The following is a 20,433-nucleotide window of genomic DNA, read 5'->3' as shown; positions in this document are numbered from 1 at the left end:
CACACCTACTGCTGATATTTCACTCCTTTAAGAATAAAATTAACATACACAAACCTCTCTTTCTAACAAATTATATGAAAAGTTTTTATAATTATGATAAATTATAAGATAAGTTCGCATAACTAACCCAAAAAAATTAGATAAAAAAGAGACCTATTCACCACTTTAGTTTATTTTTAATACAAACCTATACATCTATTTTGTGTAAGACAACTTTCACCTTCATACCGCGTAGTACAACTCGCAATGGACAATTAGGTGTGTATGCGTGCGGGGCCGTGTGGGTGTGTTTGGTCAACTTGGTGGCTCAATGTACACGATGACTTATATACCTAAGGTGGCAGGCAGTTGGAAAGTCTAAAAGGCTCGCACTTTAGAGTCATGTATACATATATATATATATATATCTCCCACTTTAGAGTCATATATCTCCCACTTTAGACTCATATATATATATATATATATATATATATATATATATATGTGTTGTACACATAAATTTTGTAAGTCTGTAAATAGGAACAAATAGTAATTTATTAATTTGAAAAATTTGAGTACAATCCTTCAAAATAATATTCTTCTTTTGATTCGATCTCCTTTTTGTCGTTAATTGGATCCAAGGGCTGCACGAGTTTGTTCTTGAATCACCGTGAAATTTGATGAAGAATGGCACGTCGTTGGATGTGCTTGTTGTTGATCACCATGGAATTTGATGAAGGACTTTGGATGTGCTTGATATTCTTTGGATTTTGAATTTGTGTCTCTGACTTCTGAGTCTCTGAATTTTTAGACTTTTGAATTCTGAATTTGTGTCCTTTGTTTCTGGACTTCTGAATTCTGAATTTGTGTCTGAATTTCTAGACTTCTGAATTCTGAATTTCTAAACATCTGAATTTTGAATTTGTGAATTCTGAATTTCTAAACTTCTGAATTTTGAATTTGTGTCCTTTGTTGAATTTGATGAAGAACAGTGTCCTTGGATGTACTTGTTGTTGTGCTTGTTGTTCTTCGTCTTCAGAGAGGAGAGAATTTGTTGAATTTGGTGAAGAACGACTTTGGATGTGCTTGGTATTCTTCGCCTTCTACCTTTTGGATTTCTGGACTCTGAATTTTGTCACACTCCTTCTTCCCCACAAGCCTCTATTTATAGGCTTCTTGGGTTGATATGATGATGACACGTGTCATTTCCTGATAAGGATAAAATTATAACTGGGTCGGACCGGTTATATTATGATAATTATCCTTAAAAATAATTATTCCAAATATATTTTATTAGAAATAATTAAATAATTTAAATGGACCAAGTTTGGACCAATTAAATAACTTAATTAAACATTAAGCCCATAATGGGTCAATTTGTCAAACCAAAGCCCACTAAATATTTAGTGTCTACATGTGTATATATATATATATATCAAAGTATACTATAACTAAGGATAATATATGAATTTTAATTTATTTAATACTTCACTGTCCAAATATATATATATATATATATATGAGGGATGCTAATCACAGTCGCCCCTCAACTGTAGAATCTCAATCGCTAGTTGAGGGGTTGATGCGTGTGTTTTCTTTCCCAATAATTAATTACTATTTTTCTGCTAACTTCCTTTTGGGTTTCTCATTATATATAATTACTAAACTAGCCTCCTAACTGAAAAACTTCATAAACCTCTACGATTTCATCTCTTTAAAATTTTATTTTTTACAAAATTGCATATCTAAATTATTGAAGTTCAAATCTGAATTTTTTTAGATCCGTATTTTTTGTATTCGAAATATTGCTCTGATTTTTCAGATTAAAAAAATAAAATAAAAAATTTATCATAAAATAAAAAGAAAAAAGTACTATAATTTTTTTTTCAAATAATACTTTTTTTTTAATTATTTTTTATCTGATTTCATTTTTTTTATTTAAAAAACAACCGAATACTTCGAAACAGAGAATAGGGATCTGATAGTACTTTTTTCACTGATTTTTTTTTATTTTTTTAATCTGAAACCTCCACGGTTCCATCTCACTTTAAAATTTTATTTTTTACAAAATTCCATATCTAAATGTTTGAAGTTCCAACACTAAAATTTTCTTTATACAAAAGTTCATATCTTGATATTTGAAGTTCAAATATGATTTTTTTTTTCAGATTTGTATTCTTTGTATTTGAAGTATTGCTCTAATTTTTCACATTAAATATAAATATATATATATATATATATATATATATATATATATATCATAAAATAAAAAGAAAAAAGTACTATAATTTTTTTTTTTTTCAGATTATACTTTTTTTTTTTTTTTTTCCATCTGATTTTATTTTTTTTATTTGAAAAACAACCGAATACTTAGAAACAGAGAATAGGAATTTGAAAAAATCAGATAATTTTGGAGAGAACCAAATTATAGTACTTTTTTCACTGGTTTCTGGAGGCTAGTATAGTAATCCCAAAAGGAAGTTAGTATAAAAATAGTAATTAATTATTAAAATTTTGTAAAAAATAAAATTTAAAAGTGAGATGGAACCGTGGAGGTTTCTGAAATTTCTTAATTAGGTGGCTAGTATAGTAATTATATGTAATGAGAGACCCAAAAAGAAGTTAGCAGAAAAATAGTAATTAATTATTAGAAAAGAAAACACACGCGCCAACCCCTCAACTAGCATCCCTCATATATATATATATATATATATATATATATATATATATATATATATATATGAGATGTTCTAAAATAAATGTTTATTTTTTAAAAAAATAATATTTTACAATTTTTTATATATGTCATTACAGTTTAAAATTTCAAACTTGAGTATTCAAAACTTAAAAAACAAGTTAGTAACTTTTCAGGGACAGTACATGACCCACATTTCAAGCTTGAGTATTTAAAACTTAAAAAGCAAGTTAGTAACTTTTCAGGGACAGTACATGACTCACATGTCCCCTCAACAAATTCCGTTGACGGTTAAAAAGAAAGGTTTGCTACCTATAGTGTAATTAACCTAAAAAAAATTGGATAAAGGAGACCTATTCACCCTAAGTTATTTTTAATACAAACTTCTACATCAACTCACAATGGACTTTTAGTACCTTCTCATAACCTGTGCTTAAGATTCTAAAAAAGATAAGGACAATACTTCGGTTCAAACCAGGTTGGATGAAGTCATCCAACCTGAGTTCGTGAACCAATCAAATTGCGACATGTGACTAAAATTAATATTAAATTAATTGAGCATTGTTCATTAATTTTCGAATATAACCCATTTTTTTCTCTTACATTTCTCCAAAAATCTGCAGTGGCGAGCTCAGATCACAACAATTACAAATCCAGTCATCACCAATTACAAATCCACTTGCCGCAAATATGTGTGTATATATTTAGATATATAATAGTTTTACTATAGAAAATATCAATTGAACCAGTTGTACTCGTGAAGTGTACCTTCTTAAGGCCAACGACCTCCGTAGATCTAATCTCTAAGCATCGGAGAAGTATTTTTCTGATCCCGTAAAAAGCCAAAAAGCCTGCTCACCCACCAAACACAACCACCCCAATCCGGTAACAAATTTCACACATTTTAAGACACTAACTTTTATTATATTTTATTACACTGGTGGAGCAAATGTTTTCAAATTTATCCCTTTTAAAAGTGACACTAGCTTTTATTATATTTTATTACTGGTGGAGCATATGTTTTTAAATTTATCACTTTTAAAAGTTATTCTTTGATGGGTCCAACCATCCATTTTGAGACTTTAATTTGTTTCATATTTTAGGGATAAATTGAAAAATACTATAAAAACAGTGCATTAATTTTTGAAAAATGGACTATTGATATGGAACAGAATTGTTCACGCTCATCCCGCTCTTACGCTCACTGCTTATGATTAAATTACGCTTTACCCTCGCTGCAGTTCCCGTTTTATGTGACTCATGTATACTCGCAATTCAGAAATTGGCCATTACAATTTAGTGAATAAAAATCATGAATTTTTATAGATAAACAATAACCTAAACACCAGATCAATCACAAATTTGATGAGCTTTTATGACCCAAACTAATATGTGCTTGACAACCACCAGCATAAGTCCATAATAACAAAATCAAAAAACCAACCACGGCTCCAATTAAAATCTACTACTGTACTTCAAATACAACAAAAACTAGGAAACAGACACGCAGCGAATAGCTTCAAGTAAATCAAATCAGCACCGTTCATCAACCCGTCGGCAGAAAATAAAAGTCCTCGTGTACACTGGTCTTTATATCTCCACCTGCCAAACAAAAAACATAAGAACAAAAAAGTGGACACTATTGCTTTAATTAATTTGTCAAAACTTTACTTAATTTGTTTATACTTTATTCTCTACAAATTGCTTTATCTTTGTCTCTTACCCATCATGAACCCAAGAAAATAGTTGGTCACAACTTCAATTAATTTAACAAATGAAGACAGACTTGTGCAAGTGAGATGGTGATCCGATCCACTCTTATTCACATAAAATTAATAAAATTTAGATCATTATGCATCTCTATAAAATGGCCAAGACGATCATTTTTATTTATTTTCTCCTAGCTAGAAGTAAAATAAGTATTAAAAGATTTAAATATTAAAATTACATTTTATTTAACCAAACTTTTACCATAGAGGGCGGTAATTAACAGAGATTAATGTGGTTGATTAGTGATCAATTACCTGGGAGTTGATGGGTGATCACTTGGTGATAGCATAAATAGCATAGATAATTCCAGGGATGTAGCCAAAGAAGGTCAGCAACAAACAGATCCAGAACTCCACCTGCATCCTCACAACATAATTAACTTTTAACTACAACCACACATATATATGAATAATATATAGATAAATTTTTCTTAAAACTATAGAATTAATATATATATATATATATATATCTGTCTGTGTGTGTGTGTGTTTATGTATTTAACTAAATCACAGTATTTTAAAAGGTTAATTGTCTTTATGCCCCACAAGACTTTACAGCTTTCCCCATAAACACAAATCATAAAAACTTTTCAAAAAGGGACACTTGAGATTCAAAAACATATATGGGTTTAGAAACTTATACTAGATTTTTTGAAAAAAAAAAACAAAAAACCTGTATAATTCATTACAAAAACATAAAAAAAACACCTGATCTGTATGTTAATTACATATATATGTGTTTGTGTAGAGAGAGAAGAAAGGGTGTGATTATTAGTACCTGGCAACCAAACTTAAGGAAAACACCAAGGGGAGGCAAGAGGATGGCCAAGAGGATGTCAATGCAGTTGGCTGTTCCCTCATCTGCCATTTTTCCTTTCAAACAAACACTAATTTTAGAGAGAGAGAGAGCAAATAAATTCACACTGAAGAGGAGTTAGAGAGAGAAACTAAACACAAGTGAGAGAGAGAAATCAAAGTGCATGGTTAATTTATAGGGAAAGAAACAATGAGAGAGAACCCAAAAAAAAAACAACAAAGGGGACGTGTATGTCACGCGTTAATTCATCAATCAATTTATACAGATCACCATACTCCGTGACTTTCCATGGTCTCTCGTATAAGCATGCTTTTTTACTTTGATTCCAAATCAAAAATCATTGTACAGCTCACATCCATCTCCAGGGTACCACGTGGCACGTGATGCTATCATCTACAAGTGGGCCCCACCGCATGTTCACACCTCATAATTTCCCACCTAAATATCTCAAGTTTGTTATTTTTAATAATGTTTATTGTTACCGTTGTTGTTAATTGGAAACGCCATTTTCAATTTGGGTCCCTTTTTAAAAACGCAAATGGTACCGCTGAAATCGTGTTATTGAATGGTAATGACATTTTGTTTTTGATGTTTTTAACAGTAGGAAGAAAAATGCATTTGTTAAAAATTGTTTTATTTTGAACAATGTTGAAACATTTTATAAATAGTAACTAAAACTCAAAACATAAATTAGATTATTTTTACATGTTTTCACACTATAACAAGTGGTACTATAGCACTACCAAATATTTTTTTTTTTGAGAAACTCAAATATGACCTTTTTTAAACTAAAAAATTGTACTAAATTTATAAATTTTTATACGTATATATGAAAAAATTCATATATTGCCTCCCCTAACATTTTTATTTTCTAAAATTATCACTTAAATTTTATATTTCTTCTCTTTTTTATTCTTTAAATTCGTTTAATTTCCTTTTAAAAAAATCAAAATTTCCTTTTTTATCAAACTCCAATTTTTTTCCTTTCAAAATTCTCTCATTTTTCTTTCTTTAATTTTTTTATTTTTTTATTATTTGTCTTTCTTAAATTACTTATTTATTGATATATTATTTTGAATAATTTTTCCTTCTTTGTCTCTTGATTTATAAAATTTATATTTATTGTAGTGATTATTTGATTTTTTTTTTATATTGTTCTCCTGAATTTAATTTTTGACTCCACCCCTACATACACTTAAACACTTATATTACTTGAAGATAAAAAAAAAAAAAAAAAAAAAAAAACGCAAAAACAAAACATCAGACATTTCTCGTTTTTTGTTGTCAACTTCTAAAAAGGCAAAACGAAAACAAAAATCGCGTTTAATAAAATGTTTTTGTTTTTTTATAATAGAAAACATTTTCAATTTTTGTGAAGAAAAGAGAAAACATCAAAATGATATTTCTTATATTTTCGGCACGTTAGCAGAGAAACGTTTTCATTAATATTACCGCACATGCACTATTCATTTCAAATAAAAGTCATATTATTTGTGTTATATATTAAGTTGCATATTAAATGTTAATAAAAATATATATTTTTAATATAGAATATATTAAATATTGTATATTATTCTTTATTTGATAAAAATATATTTTAATATATAATATATTAAATAATAATGTAAATTATTTTTTGTGACAAAATAATTTTTGATATAGAATATAATGTTCTTAAATTATTGAGCAGTAGATATTTTATATTATTATATATATAATATCTATATTATATTATATGTAAATATTAAAGTATAATTAATTTACAATATTATAACACAATATATATTTTATTACATATAAGATATATTATTTAATATTTTTTATTCATAATAAATTATCATATGCTAAATATATTATATATCACATAATAAATGTATACATTATGCGTATATATGTATTTATATACATAATTGGTGGAAATATTTTTGTATTGATATATCTAATTTTGTACTCTTGATCTATTAGGTATTTTTAAAATTTATAATTTTAAATTAGATTTTTTAAATTTATGACTTTTTTATATTAAGTTGAGTGTTGAATGACAATGAAGATGAATCATTTAAGATGCAAGCTATTCTTATAAAGCTGAGTTTCTGCTTCGTGGACCACAGAGGTTCTCAGTTACAAGAAAAGAGAAAACAAAATAAAATACGGAAAGATGTCACCGCGTTTATCCAATATGTACATTTATGTCTGCAAAATGCAGATGCCAGATAGTGAGATACATAACGTATCCTACTTTATATTATATATATATATATACACAGACATATAATATAGGTTTATATTAAATTAAAGCATGTTTGTTTATCCATGGTTAATTTGCGAAAATTTTGATGCATAATATATTTATGTTTCCAGGTAAGCAGATCATGTTCATCCGAGACGCGTTGAGGTAGGCAACCGACAATGTAACCGACAAATAACGGTGTAACATGTGCGGATGTGCCCATATATGCTTTATCCATTTTCATTCTAACACTAGTTTGATCTACATCCTTGAATATAGGTAAACTGAAAATCCTTGTCAAACACTTTTAAATTATGTTTATTTATTTATTTATTTATTTAAATATATTTGTTCAAGAGGAGCTTAAAAAAAATGTTGATTAGTTACAAAAAAAAATTGTATTCAATTATACGTAGTGTAAGAACAAAAATAATCTTTGTTCTGTGACATCTTTTAGTTAAATAGTGAATTTAAAAGCAATGCAATGGACAATTTTAATTAATAAATTATTTTATATAATTATTATTGGAATTGTTTTAGCAGGATATTACATCCCGATCTCTCAATAATTGAATCATAGGTGGGTTCTATCATTAAGATTTCGTAGTGACCACAGCCGTGAGTTTTATGGCTGGTCTCATATATTTTGTTTGTTTCGTGGCTTTGCCCAAGCATATCATTGCATCACGTCAAAGAAAACTCGGTTTCGAATTTCTATCTTTTCCCTTTGGAAACCAGAGAGAAACTTCCTTGTTTGCAAGGACCTATCAATTTCTCAAACCAATATGACAAGAATTCTTGTAAGATGTGCACTTTCCATCCAACATTACCATTAAAGTGTATAAAAGACTTACTTTATATATCACTTTGATATATATATATATATATATATATATATATCAGAAGGATATACTAGAAGCTTCACATTCCCCATATTAAGTCTAAATAGTGGTTAAAGCCAAGTATGTGACTATGAGCTGAACCAATTTCCTCCAACTCCAAGGGCTGGAATTTAGAATTTTGACATGCCACAAACTTGTGCATTTTAAGAGGTTTGCAACTAACCCATGGACCCTTGAGATGCAAAGTTTGGAATATTCAAAGACCACATGCCATGTGCTTATCCAAAATAGCTTTATTCCATTTCACCGCCCAAACCCCACTTCTTTCACTGTCTTGGTCAATTTTAAAAATGGTAAGAGTATTTTCAGCGCTGAATTGAGTTAAAAATATATATATATATTAATAATGTACATTCTTCTTATAAAATAAATCTTTTATCGTTGGAATTTTGAAAATAATCTGTTATAAGTCCTGCGGATAGTTGTAATTTATAAGTTTACTATTTACTTTTCAAGTCTCACTGTATGATCAAATTTACCCTATGAATTTTTATATATAGTGTAATTTATATGGTTAAATATATGATTGTGATGATAATGACAAATTTTTACGGTATAAACTTTTTTTATTGTCAAAAGTCATATTTTATTCATTTTAATTATGGTTCTTGAAACTTCCACATGTGACTTGATTGTCGTTTATGGCAAACAAATACATTCTTTAATTCACCTTCCCTGAATTTGATATATTTGCAGGTAGTGGCATTGGTAGATATGAATCTAAGTATTCTGATATGAGGTCGGCGGATAAGATGTTCGACGGAATGCCACATAGAAACCCTGCTTCTTGGGATTCTTTGATAGTGGGGTTATTGCTAAACAAGTCTATGAAGGGGGCAATTGGGTTGCTATTTTTCATGTAAGTTGAGTGATTGTTCTTACACGGGTGGTATAGACATTGGGGGGCAAATTTATGTAGTTGCTATTAAGCATGGTGTGAGTGATTACCTTAGCTAATGTGAACACTTTGCTTATGGATATGTCTTGTAAATGTGGGTTCTTTTCTTCAAAGAAGCTACTGTGTTGAGTTGTTTTCAAACATGGGAGACAAATATAGTGACATGTAATATCATTGTAATGGGGTTTGTCCAAAATGACTACTTTGAAGAAGCTTGAAATCATTTTCTTTACGAGTTCTCATTTTCTGCTGTCCTTGATGTTGATGCTTATCTTGCAGTGATGGATTAGGGCACTTTGATTCACTGTCAGATTATAGAGACTGGATTTGGGATGAATGTGTGTGCTGCAAGCTCATTGACAACAACGTATGCTATTGTGGTAAGTGTGGGATCTTGGTTGGTGCTCGCTATGTGTTTGAAGAAAGTGAGGTTCGGAATGTGGTATCTCGGACAGCCATGATGCCTGACAATGACATCGATTCATAAACTTAAGTGATGTAATTAATTGAGAATATGCTGGTGTAGGGGATTAAGCCTGTACAACTTTTATTTGTGTTCTGTAGGCAATACCCATATGTGTCGTCTTCAAGAAGGATATGATTATTTTAATTCCATGAGTAAAATACACAATATGAACCTTGGGCCTGAACTCAATGCTTGTGGTTGATTTGCTTGGTTGTGCAGGTCGATTGGGCTTCCATGAGTACACAATATGAACCTTGGGCTTGCAGGAATTTATATGGGGTTTCAAGTTGGGTTTTGAAGCTGCAGACATGCTTTTTGAAATTGTACCCGATAATCTGGGAAACTATGTGCTGCTGTGTAACATGTTTGCGTGTAATAGGATGTTGGAGGAAGCTAATGAGTTGTGATTAATGATGGTCAATGGGGGTAAGAGAGGAGTTTGGGTGTAGCTGATTGATGTTAAGAACGGTACCTTTGTTTCTACCGTGCACGACAGATCACATGTAGGTCTAATGAGATTTTTGACATGTTGGGGAAGTTGGAGGCATTTATAAATAGGGGATATGTGACTGAAACCCAATATGTAATTAACTAGAAGCCTACATTGGTATAACATTGGAAAAATAGCTCTTGCATTTGGCTACTCACTGATCTGGTTGGGCACCAATAAGGGTAAAGTACTTAGAGGACAGGTGGTGTTTGTCATACAGTTTGAAGTTTGCTTTGGGGAATTAATTGTTGGAATAGAGATCATTGTGAGGGATATCAATCAGTTTCACCCACTCATTGATGGTTTGTGCTTATGCAGAGAACTGGGATTCACATAATGTTGGATGTTTTAACACCCCTACTCACATGGCTAGGATGGCTGGGGAGCGGTCACGTGGGATTGCCAGAAGTAGGCACATGGGTAGAGACCAAGGAATCCCACGCTAAAAAGAATTTCAGAGCAAGAACAGTGTTAGATCAAAAAGGAATTTGGGGATTTTGGTCTAGATATAGTTGCCGGGCAGTTAAAAGCAGTCCTGTACATGTGGAAGTGTCAAAAAAGTGAAGTGGCCAAGGATGTGACACATTCCAGAGAAGATGATTGGAGAGGATGGAGGCAATTTCACTCCCATTATGCAGGCGTCTAGAGCAGTTACAGACTGGATATGCATGACGCGTAAAGAAGACACTTAGTTGAAGGAAGAACAAACACCTATCCCGCAACCACCGTCCAATTAACCTTCCCAGCTCAACTAAACAGATGAAGACCTTTTTAGAGAAAGATGGTCCACACATCACATAAATTTCCTTTTCAGCAATGTATCCTTGGTTCCTTAACTTTTATCTACTCTAACCAATTGTAGCATAGTTCCTTAGTTTAGCCAGTAGTTTAGTCAGTGGCACAATGCACACTGTATACACACATTGATCTTTATGCTCAAGTATTCTCATGCTATGAATGAGAATACTATAAACGAGACTACGATTCAGGTTATTTTCCTATTGACATATTGTTTAATGTGCTTTGTTAATACCAATTCATTCATTCTTCCCTATTTTGCATCGATTCTTCTAGAGGAGTCTTCGAGCTTTTTAATCCTGACCAAGAGTTCTTGTTCTCAAGGCAGATACAACATGAAGGAAATGGTTACCTTACTCCGTAATAGTCCCCTATAGGAGTATAAGTTTGGCATGACGCACCTCACCAAGTCCGGGTGGATCTGGAACACCCATGCATATCTCAGATGACTGAGTTTCTGCCAAAACAAAAGCCCTTCCCTTTTGTTTCTTTTCCTCTTCTGTTTTTGCTAACATTTTTTTTAAATATAGAATAATTTCACTCTCCGCAGTCATTTCTTGTTTGCACGTTCTTTGCCTGTTTGTAACATGATCACATGTTACTTCTCTAACTATATCAAATCCTTTTTTAAAAAAAAAAAAATAGAAAAAGAAAAAAAGAAGCTCCATTTTTCATTGATTTTGGTTGGTCATTCTAACATTTCCTTGTTACAAACTTTTACTCACTTGTGCAACACAATTCATTCAAACATTATGCTATCTAAACGTGCTCATTTGTTAAGGGAGACATTTTTATTTCCTTTCTTCACTCCATTTATTTATTTATTTTTCCTTCTTTCCTCTGGGTGCTCACAGAGTTTGTTGGAGGTTGGTGCACAAGAGAAGTTTCAGATGAAGTTATGGTCAGACAGAGAGAATAAAGCATAATAAACCAATTGCAATGGGAACTCCCAAAATTATTCATGTATGAGGCATGAGTTTGGATAACTTGTTGTGACATTTTTTAGTGTATGCATGGTGTAAAACCAACAGAACATCCGATCTCTGAATCAAAGATGCTCGTGTATTGGAATTACTTTGCTGCAGCAGTGGAATAGAGAAGGCACGTGATACATAAGCAGAAAAGCCTGTGACAAGCCTTTGGCAGTGAAATGATAAGTGCATCCATTTCTTTGAGGTATCCTTGCCGTCTTTGATATGTCCTTGTCACTAATTTTCATCTATTTTGGAATTACTTTTAGTTAATTTCTTTACTGAGAAATAAATAGGCATTTAATTTAAAACATATCCAACCCAAAAAGTTGGGAATGCTTTGTTAAATTCAGTTTAAATTTAATTTAAAATCCGAATTTCCTTCAGACTTTCTGTTATTGTAAGATGCTGTAAATTTGTGTTTCAAACTTTCAGAAGAAATAATAAATACATGAAGCACAAAATGTATAGAAAGTAGAAACAGAGAGCATCTGAAGTGTTAACTTGAATATTTTATAAAGTAATCAAATGCTTAATTTATTTGTTAGGCTGTTTCTAGTGAATTTCGTCATCTCTTAGTAAGTTCTGTCGATAATGAGAAAGTTTGTGGCATTTCTGATTGCTTATGATGCTCTCATAAACCCATGGTCCTTTTGCATTATCTATTCTCATGGTCCTTTTGCATTATCTATTTCATGCAGCAATGCCTTAATTGGGTTCCAGGTCATGTGACTATCTCATTTGTTTTCTGTTTTTTAATTTCTGATTGATTGGTACTAGTTGCGTCAGTGGAGATTGGTACATTATAAGGTGGAGACTTGATCCCAAATTGGACATGTTTCCGTCCGATTCTGATACTATTGTGCTCCAATCAATAGTATATTCTTATTTTGAATTATTGTGTTCCTTAGTGTCTTAACTTTCAAAAGACATGCTAATCATAAGGAATTTTTGATTCTGAGTAGTTCTCTCAACCTCATACATTTGCATCTGGCCAGACATGGGTGGTGTTTTGTGTTCTGTCCTCGCCAGCTGAACTTTTTTACTATAATTTATTCAAAATACTAATATATTTCTCTAATTCTTTTTAAATGTTAGAGTATCATTGAAACATTTTCCTTGGTAAAGTAGGAGATTAATGGGCCCCTATATCTCTCCCAAAGATTGCAAACACTGTTGACATCAAGAAAAAGATCACGTGTAATGTCCTCATGGGGGAAGATGAGTACATAGAAAGTCGAAACCTACCCTCTCTTCTGTCTTCTTATGCTAATATTCGATATTACATTTTATTCTACCTAATAATCATAACTCATAAGTCATGCTTTACATAATTGGATACAAGGATCTTGGATGACTATATCATATGGACTGTTTTTTTGTTAAATTAATGATCTCTCCATTGAGGGCTTTTAGCGTTTGGCTAAAGGTAGTTGTGGAACTCTGTGCAAAAATGGATAATTCTTCACAAGTAGATCTCATCTTTCACAGGCTTTTATAAACTATACTGCCTTGAGCTCATCCTTGGAATGCATAATCATAAAGGTTTTACGATTTATGCCTCGAGTCTATGATTGAACCTTAGCACATGCCCTACCCAAGAAGTTCGCCTCATATTTTTTATGTTCTCTTATCTCCAAATTGTGGTTGAAAATAGTATTCTTCTCCATTTTGATAATATCATTGTATCAGTCATACTTTAATCTAGTATATGAACCAAATTCAATTTTCAGATTTTTTTTTTAAAACCACCCCCCCGCTCGTGAATAACTCTATTCATCATTAAAGAACACGGTAGTTAAGTTAAGGGGACTTGAAGCCATTGGATTAGAATGAAGGTCATTCTTGCTTCTGTGCGACAATTTGTTGCAGTGCACAACTCCAAATTTATAATGGGTTGAAGGACAATTATAAATATTTGAGCCCTTGAGCTTTCAATTCAAATTGTTTTTCAAATTTGGGATGGTCCATCAATAAGTTAAAGTCATACTGCAAAGCTGTACCAACAAAAGTTTAAGCCTAGACTTCTGATGATTTTTTTTGGCATGCATGCATTTACTTATATTTTAGATTCAACTTTATTTTACTACCCAGTTACGCTTTAGTCCTCGGTTTTATTTTGACAAATTAAAGAATCCACAATACTTGGGCCTTGTGCAGTTGGTCTTAATATATTACTCGTGGGCGGGCACGACTCAATAAGGGCTCAATGGTGGCAGCCGCCCCCATTGAATTTTTTTTTTTTATTTACAAAATTACCTATAGATTTTGTGAAAATCTTAAAAATGTCCCAACTTTATTTTGAAAATCTTAAAAAGGTCCCCACTCAATTTCTAATGATACTCCACTATATATTATTGTTGTTCAAGGCCGCCCCCTCTCATACAATTCTTAGGGTCCATCACTGCTCATGGGTGAAATAAAGCTTAGCCACAGCCTTGCACCTTAAACATCTCTATGTACGCTTAGAATTAAATTCACAGTCGCATTTATAACACATTTTCTTGATTCTGATAGATGCTTCAAAGCTACCATCACTCCATAACATTTTTGCATATCTGGTTGATGGATAATTTATTTCTCACTCAGAGGTGTACGCAGTTGAATTAAGAGATGCCCTCAATTTAGCTTACATCACCGCTTCAATTTGTCTTATAATTGGGGAATTTATCAAACTACCCGTACTTCTACAAAATAAAAAATAAAATTGGGTATAATATGGGGAGTTTCTGCTGAAAGGAAATCATGAGCTACAATGGAAGAGGAGTTGCATGACTCATAGAGACTGGTAGCTTCTTTGAAAACATCTGTGCTTGTTGATACAAGCTGAAAAAACGGATACTTATAGTGGAAGGGAATGAATTGATGCTCCACAAAGAGATACTTCCAAATGAATTCTTAGCCGTTGCACCAAGAAATACCAACTTAAGAGACATTTATCTTTGCTATATGAAGTGGTACTTTGGTTCATTGTGGACTTGAGCACACTTGAGTATGATGTGTTTCAAGATTGTCTCAATTTCAAGAAAAATGAAAAAAAAAAAAAAAAAAAAAAAAAAAATTGTCTTGACTATATTCTATAAGCAATGATGCTTATTGGGCACATACTCTCTCATTTATTTTTAGCTCATCCTTGAACCAATTGATCTATGACTCGAGTCTACATATCACTAATCATTAAGGATGGGAAATTATGTTTGATTTTGATATTCTATGTCCCCTGCTCATCTTGCTAGGTTGCTGCTAGTTTCAATCAGTTTAATGCACTAGTGTTCTAATTGTTATCCAGTAACAAAGTAGACAGTCATTTGAAGTGTTTGATATATAATGTAATTGAAGGATGCAGACTCAGTTCAAAATAGTGTTATTCTTCTAAGATGATGCTATGATCATGGAAACGATTTCCAGATCCCAGCACTTCGAATGGAATATTTATCAGAATCATAATACTTTATCTTTTCTTGATCCATAGAACAATCTGTTGAAGAATATATTCTGTTTCACTATTCATGATAGATTTTCCATTTTGCCAAGGTTTCTGTTGCACGCATATGATGTTAATTCCAGACCTAGATTTTATGGCTGCAATGCATAAGCACAATCCCTTCCATCCTTATAGTGTTGTATTGTCTAGTAATAATTGTTTGGGGATCTTTGCAAAGCTGTCTTGTGGATTTTCCCCTTTGCTCTTTATCATTCCTTTAAATCTTTCATGCCATGCAGATGAAGAGTTTTCTACTAGGGAACTATTTCCTACTGAGAGCCCATTGATGAAGGTGATCAACTACCTACTTATTCTGCATATATTCAACTAGACATGCTTGCATATGCATGCGCTTACACACACACTGACTTCACTAGGAAAAAAAAAAAAACAGACAAAAAGACAAAATATTCTGTTTATAAATATTTTGCATTACTATTTTTAGAATTTGTTTCTAATTTGCCATTACATGAAGTGATCTAGTTGCACTGCTGCCTCACTATCTAGCATATCGAAAACCATATCCCATATTCCCATGTAATTCGTTGCATGTCCTTTCCTTTTGAACTAACATGATATAAATATCTTGCACGATCCCGAGATGGTAAACTAAAGAGATTTGGTAGTATAGCAAATACTGTGCTTCACCTTAGAGTCCAAAGAATGGTAGTCCCTTCTAAGTCCATCTCATCAAGAAAACAGCCTGTTTATACTGTACAATGAATTGTCATATGGTTGTAATTTCTTGACAAGAAGAACAATATCGTGGAAGCACAGCCGAATTTCGGTATGCTAAAATGAATTGCAGTTAAGGTCATTTGGTCATATAACAGCCCTGACCAGGTTACAGGCTATAATATTTAAGGACCAGTGTATGGGCATCCCTGCTGAGAACCAGCCAATGACACCCTCAAGAATCAAGATCCCCTAGGTCATATATTCCTGAAATCTATTCCACCTAGTTCTTACTATTTCTGTGGTCGTCTTTATAGGATTTCTGTCATTCAAATTAACTGTTTTTTTTTTTTTTCAATCATGAAATTCAGCAAATTGTTGAAGCATTAGCATAATGTATACAGATGTTTGCTCCCCAAAAGCTCCACTTTTTATTTGATTGCATCCACTTTGCACATAGTGTCAAGAATGCAACATGAGTGCTATTACCCAAAATTCCTTTTACATTATTTAGACAATAGTTATATTGAAGTTTGGGTTGACAAAATAATATGAGTTTTCTTATCTCTTATCCCAACTTTATTGCAGTAATTCCCATGATACAATATCATATTATTATTTTTATAATTTTTTTTTTAAAAGTTAAAAGATATTTATTTGGTGGGACTTGAAGACAGGAGAAAAGATAAATACAGGTAGGTTGTACTTTACAGCACCCTGGCCCTCTGCTCCTGCTCTTCTTACACAGAAATTTAAGATTGATAATCATAAAAAATGTGTGTCCACGTTAGATGTTGTTAGTGATCATGTGCAGGTTGCAGGGAAGCAAAGACAAATGGTCTACTGCAGATACAGTTAGCAGCACTGAGAAGGCACTCATTCATGCATGCTTGGCTCTATTAACTAAGTAAGGTCTGCAGTGAATAAGGCATTTAATTATTTGCAAAACCAGTCCCACCATGGGGGCTCAACTGTTCTAGTTTATAATATCCTCTGCTGTTCCCATATCTCTGTATCAGTCTCTGTATTCTTTTATAATATAATGACAGTGACATGGTTTCTTCAGGTTAATACTGCCTTGTTTAGTGAAAATTGTTATGAAAACCATTGTTTGTTTATCTCTCTCTCTCTCTCTCTCTCTATATATATATATATATATATATATATTGCTATTGTCTGCTGTTGTAGAATAGTTCCATTTCGCTATGTTTTCAGGTTGTTTTGATGGTTCCTTTAGAGCTATTTGGTAACAAAAATGAAGTCATCAGAGCAAATGATCAATATATATGGTTTCTGTATATGCGAGAAATTATTACATGGTCCCGAGACTAGCCAATCACCATTTGACACTTGAGACACGTGACACATTTCATTACGTGTCAAATGGTGATTGGCCGGGACCATGGACCATGTAATAATTTCTTCACAGATGCTGACATATATAAACTTTTGCTGAAGCAAAGTGTGGATTAATCCTTGAGCCATAATGAGCTATATGTACCTAGAAGGTGCAGTTCAAAGAATATAGCTATATATATAGTGACTTCAGATTGACATTCAAATTTGACATATATGTCTTAATGCAGAGTGAGTCAAACATTTCTCAACATGTTTGATGGCTGGGTGTCACACTGCCATTTTTAGCAGCATTTTATTTAGGATATTCCATCTACGTTGGTGAAGGGAAAGTATGTTCCATCTATGCTTTCTAGCGTTGATGCCAAGAGAAAAAGACCAGAGACACATTTAACTTTTAATACTATTTCGCAAACTCGAAATTGTGTCCTCACGCTTGTCATTTTGAGCTTTTAACATTACACCGCAATGACCCTTTATGGCATTGCCTCTTTTTCATGTGAGTGAAATGATGCAGAAAATGTATTTTGATCATTTGGAAGTTAGAACAAGGGACTGAATCCATTTTTGGTAATGTGGGGGAGGAAAAAGACGGTGGAAAGTGAATTCTCTTGTATGAATATTGTTGGTCAGTCAAAGTAGATCACAAGCTTTCTCAGCGTGCGAGTTTGCTCATATTCGAATCCAAAAGTCATTGCAGCTAAGACATACCATGGAAGAAAAATATCATGATTCTCAAATCATTTCTTACCAGCTCAAATTTTCACATCAATTTGACAGAAAATGAGGTTGGAAATTTGTCATGGTTGAGTCAGTTGACAACCCTAAAAGTTCAACTGCAGTACGTAGCAACACATGTGGTTTAGAATTTAGACAAAACCCTAGTGGGGCTCATGAAGTGAAAGAAAAAAGTTTTTACTTTTATCTGGTGTAACAAGTCGTTAGACGCACACAGACACAGTCACGTGAATTGCACGCTTGCACGTGAACTCCACGCCCCAACCGATGAGCCTTCTCTAGTGATTTAAGCTAATCTTATTAAGACCTCTCAAACATTTCATGTCCCTTGGCCTCTAGGCCACCCTCACCCACTGACTTGATGCATGCACCAAAAAAGGAAAGAGAAAATATGCCTAGAAAGAGTGGGACCCACTTAGATAACATCAAATCCCTAACTGGGTCAGAGAGGGTCCACGTGGAAAGAGCCCATTCCTTGGTATTCAATCTGTGTGGTTCACATTGAATATGACCCCTCTTTTTAAGCCAAGGAGAGTCTGTCCTGTTCAACCAATCCAAACACTATTTATTTGCATGTTTTGTATTATTACTGTTGTTGTTTCTAATGAAAACAAACACTTTATTTAAAAATGTTGTAGAAAAAATATATATATAGATTCATTAAATTGCATTTCATAATATAGTCATTCTATAAATGCATTCTTTACATAAATTTTACTAATTCTAATTAATGCAATTTAGGGAAAAAAATACAAATTCAAATGTTGATTGAAAGAGTTGTGTGAACAAAAACATTTATTTATTCATTATTATTTTTTAACGTAATCAAATATTATAAATACTAATATAAAATATCCTTTTAAAATACATTCAACAGCCATCAAGGTCACACTTGTCATTGCATATTACCTATTCTTTGACGAAGAGCTCATTTACCCATCTCATGTGCCGTTCTGTTGCATAATCGTGAGCACCAAGCCAACTTAAACCCCAAGTGTTGATGAAGCAAACACTGAATATTTTAAATAATGACTGAACATAAAGGGTCTTTAGGGGTAAGGTTAATTACTAATTGACAATTACACACAGCATCCACATTTGAATACCCCCACTGACCAACATTTATTTAGAGCTATCATAATCACACACAAAACATAACATGTTAAACCAAAAGCATTTTCTGACTATTTATTATATAATACAATCTTAGAGAGATATATATGGAAACATATTACTAACGTTCTATTTGTTTTGATAAACAAATATATTCATCCGATATATTTTTGTAATCTTGTTGATTAACAAAAACACACATGTTACTTCATTCCAGATAAAACCAAATTAAAATTTTAACTATTTTAAATACTCTTTTTTTAGCCCTTTTTAATCATCTCTAACAATATCTACCCTTTTTTGAGTTGTTCAAAACAGTTTCGTTGTTGAATAATTTAAAATCCTTCCATTCCAAGGTGTATCATGCAATTTTTTAAGATTAATGATAGGGAACCGAAAAGAAATTTCTGAATTAACATCGAATTTAACGTGATTGGTTATTCTTATCACGTGTTAAACAAATTATTTTTGAAAATAACACGTCAGATTCGGTGCATGTTCGGAATTAATTCTTCGGAATTAATTCTTCGGTCTCCTTATCATTATTCATTTTTTAATGCTTGATATTTTTTTTTTTGGGAAAATAATTTTTTTGTTAGATATTTCATTAAAATTAATAAATCTTTAAGATATGTAATTTGAAATATCATATAATGAAAAAATAAGGATTAGGGTACTTATAATTCATTATATTTTGTGTAAAGTTGTTGTAATTATAATTATGTTGCTTTCAAAAGTTAACTTTTTATTTATTTATTTATTTATTTTTTATGTATTCATAATTAAGAGTCCATGATTTGTAATTCTCCCAATCGTCATTAAATTGGACCAATAGTTTCAGGATTTCACACCTTTAGGGTCAGTTTGGTAGAGTAGAAAAGGGAGGAAAGGGAAGGGAAGGTGATGGAGGGGGATTAAAAATGTGTGTTTGGCAAAAATTGTTGGAAGGAAAAGGAAGTGAAGGGAAGGGTTTGGAAGGTTAGCTTGTGCATTCAACAGTAGATTTCTTAACCTCCCAAAAATAGGAGGAAATGAAGGGAAAGGGAAGGAGA

The 20,433-nt window shown here is 32.1% G+C and overlaps 1 long non-coding RNA gene across 2 annotated transcripts; it reads left to right on the top strand.

The window, feature by feature from the left end:
• The first annotated feature begins 8,408 nt into the window (after positions 1-8,408).
• On the top strand, positions 8,409-17,245 carry LOC132294499 (uncharacterized). Of its 2 annotated transcripts, XR_009478101.1 has the most exons (6): positions 8,409-8,685; positions 9,089-9,251; positions 9,570-9,670; positions 9,976-12,220; positions 15,739-15,791; positions 16,989-17,245. It is a non-coding gene; the product is annotated as an uncharacterized LOC132294499 (long non-coding RNA). The 2 variants fall into 2 exon arrangements; XR_009478100.1 differs by having other exon boundaries at positions 15,739-17,245.
• The last annotated feature ends 3,188 nt before the right edge of the window (positions 17,246-20,433 follow it).

Source organism: Cornus florida, unplaced genomic scaffold (assembly GCF_030987335.1).
Source record: "Cornus florida cultivar Cherokee Brave unplaced genomic scaffold, ASM3098733v1 CherokeeBrave_3.0.0_Hap2_Chr02, whole genome shotgun sequence".
Classification (NCBI taxonomy): Eukaryota; Viridiplantae; Streptophyta; class Magnoliopsida; order Cornales; family Cornaceae; genus Cornus; species Cornus florida.
Note: the sequence above shows the minus strand (reverse complement) of the source record. Positions and strands in the feature narration are given on the sequence as shown.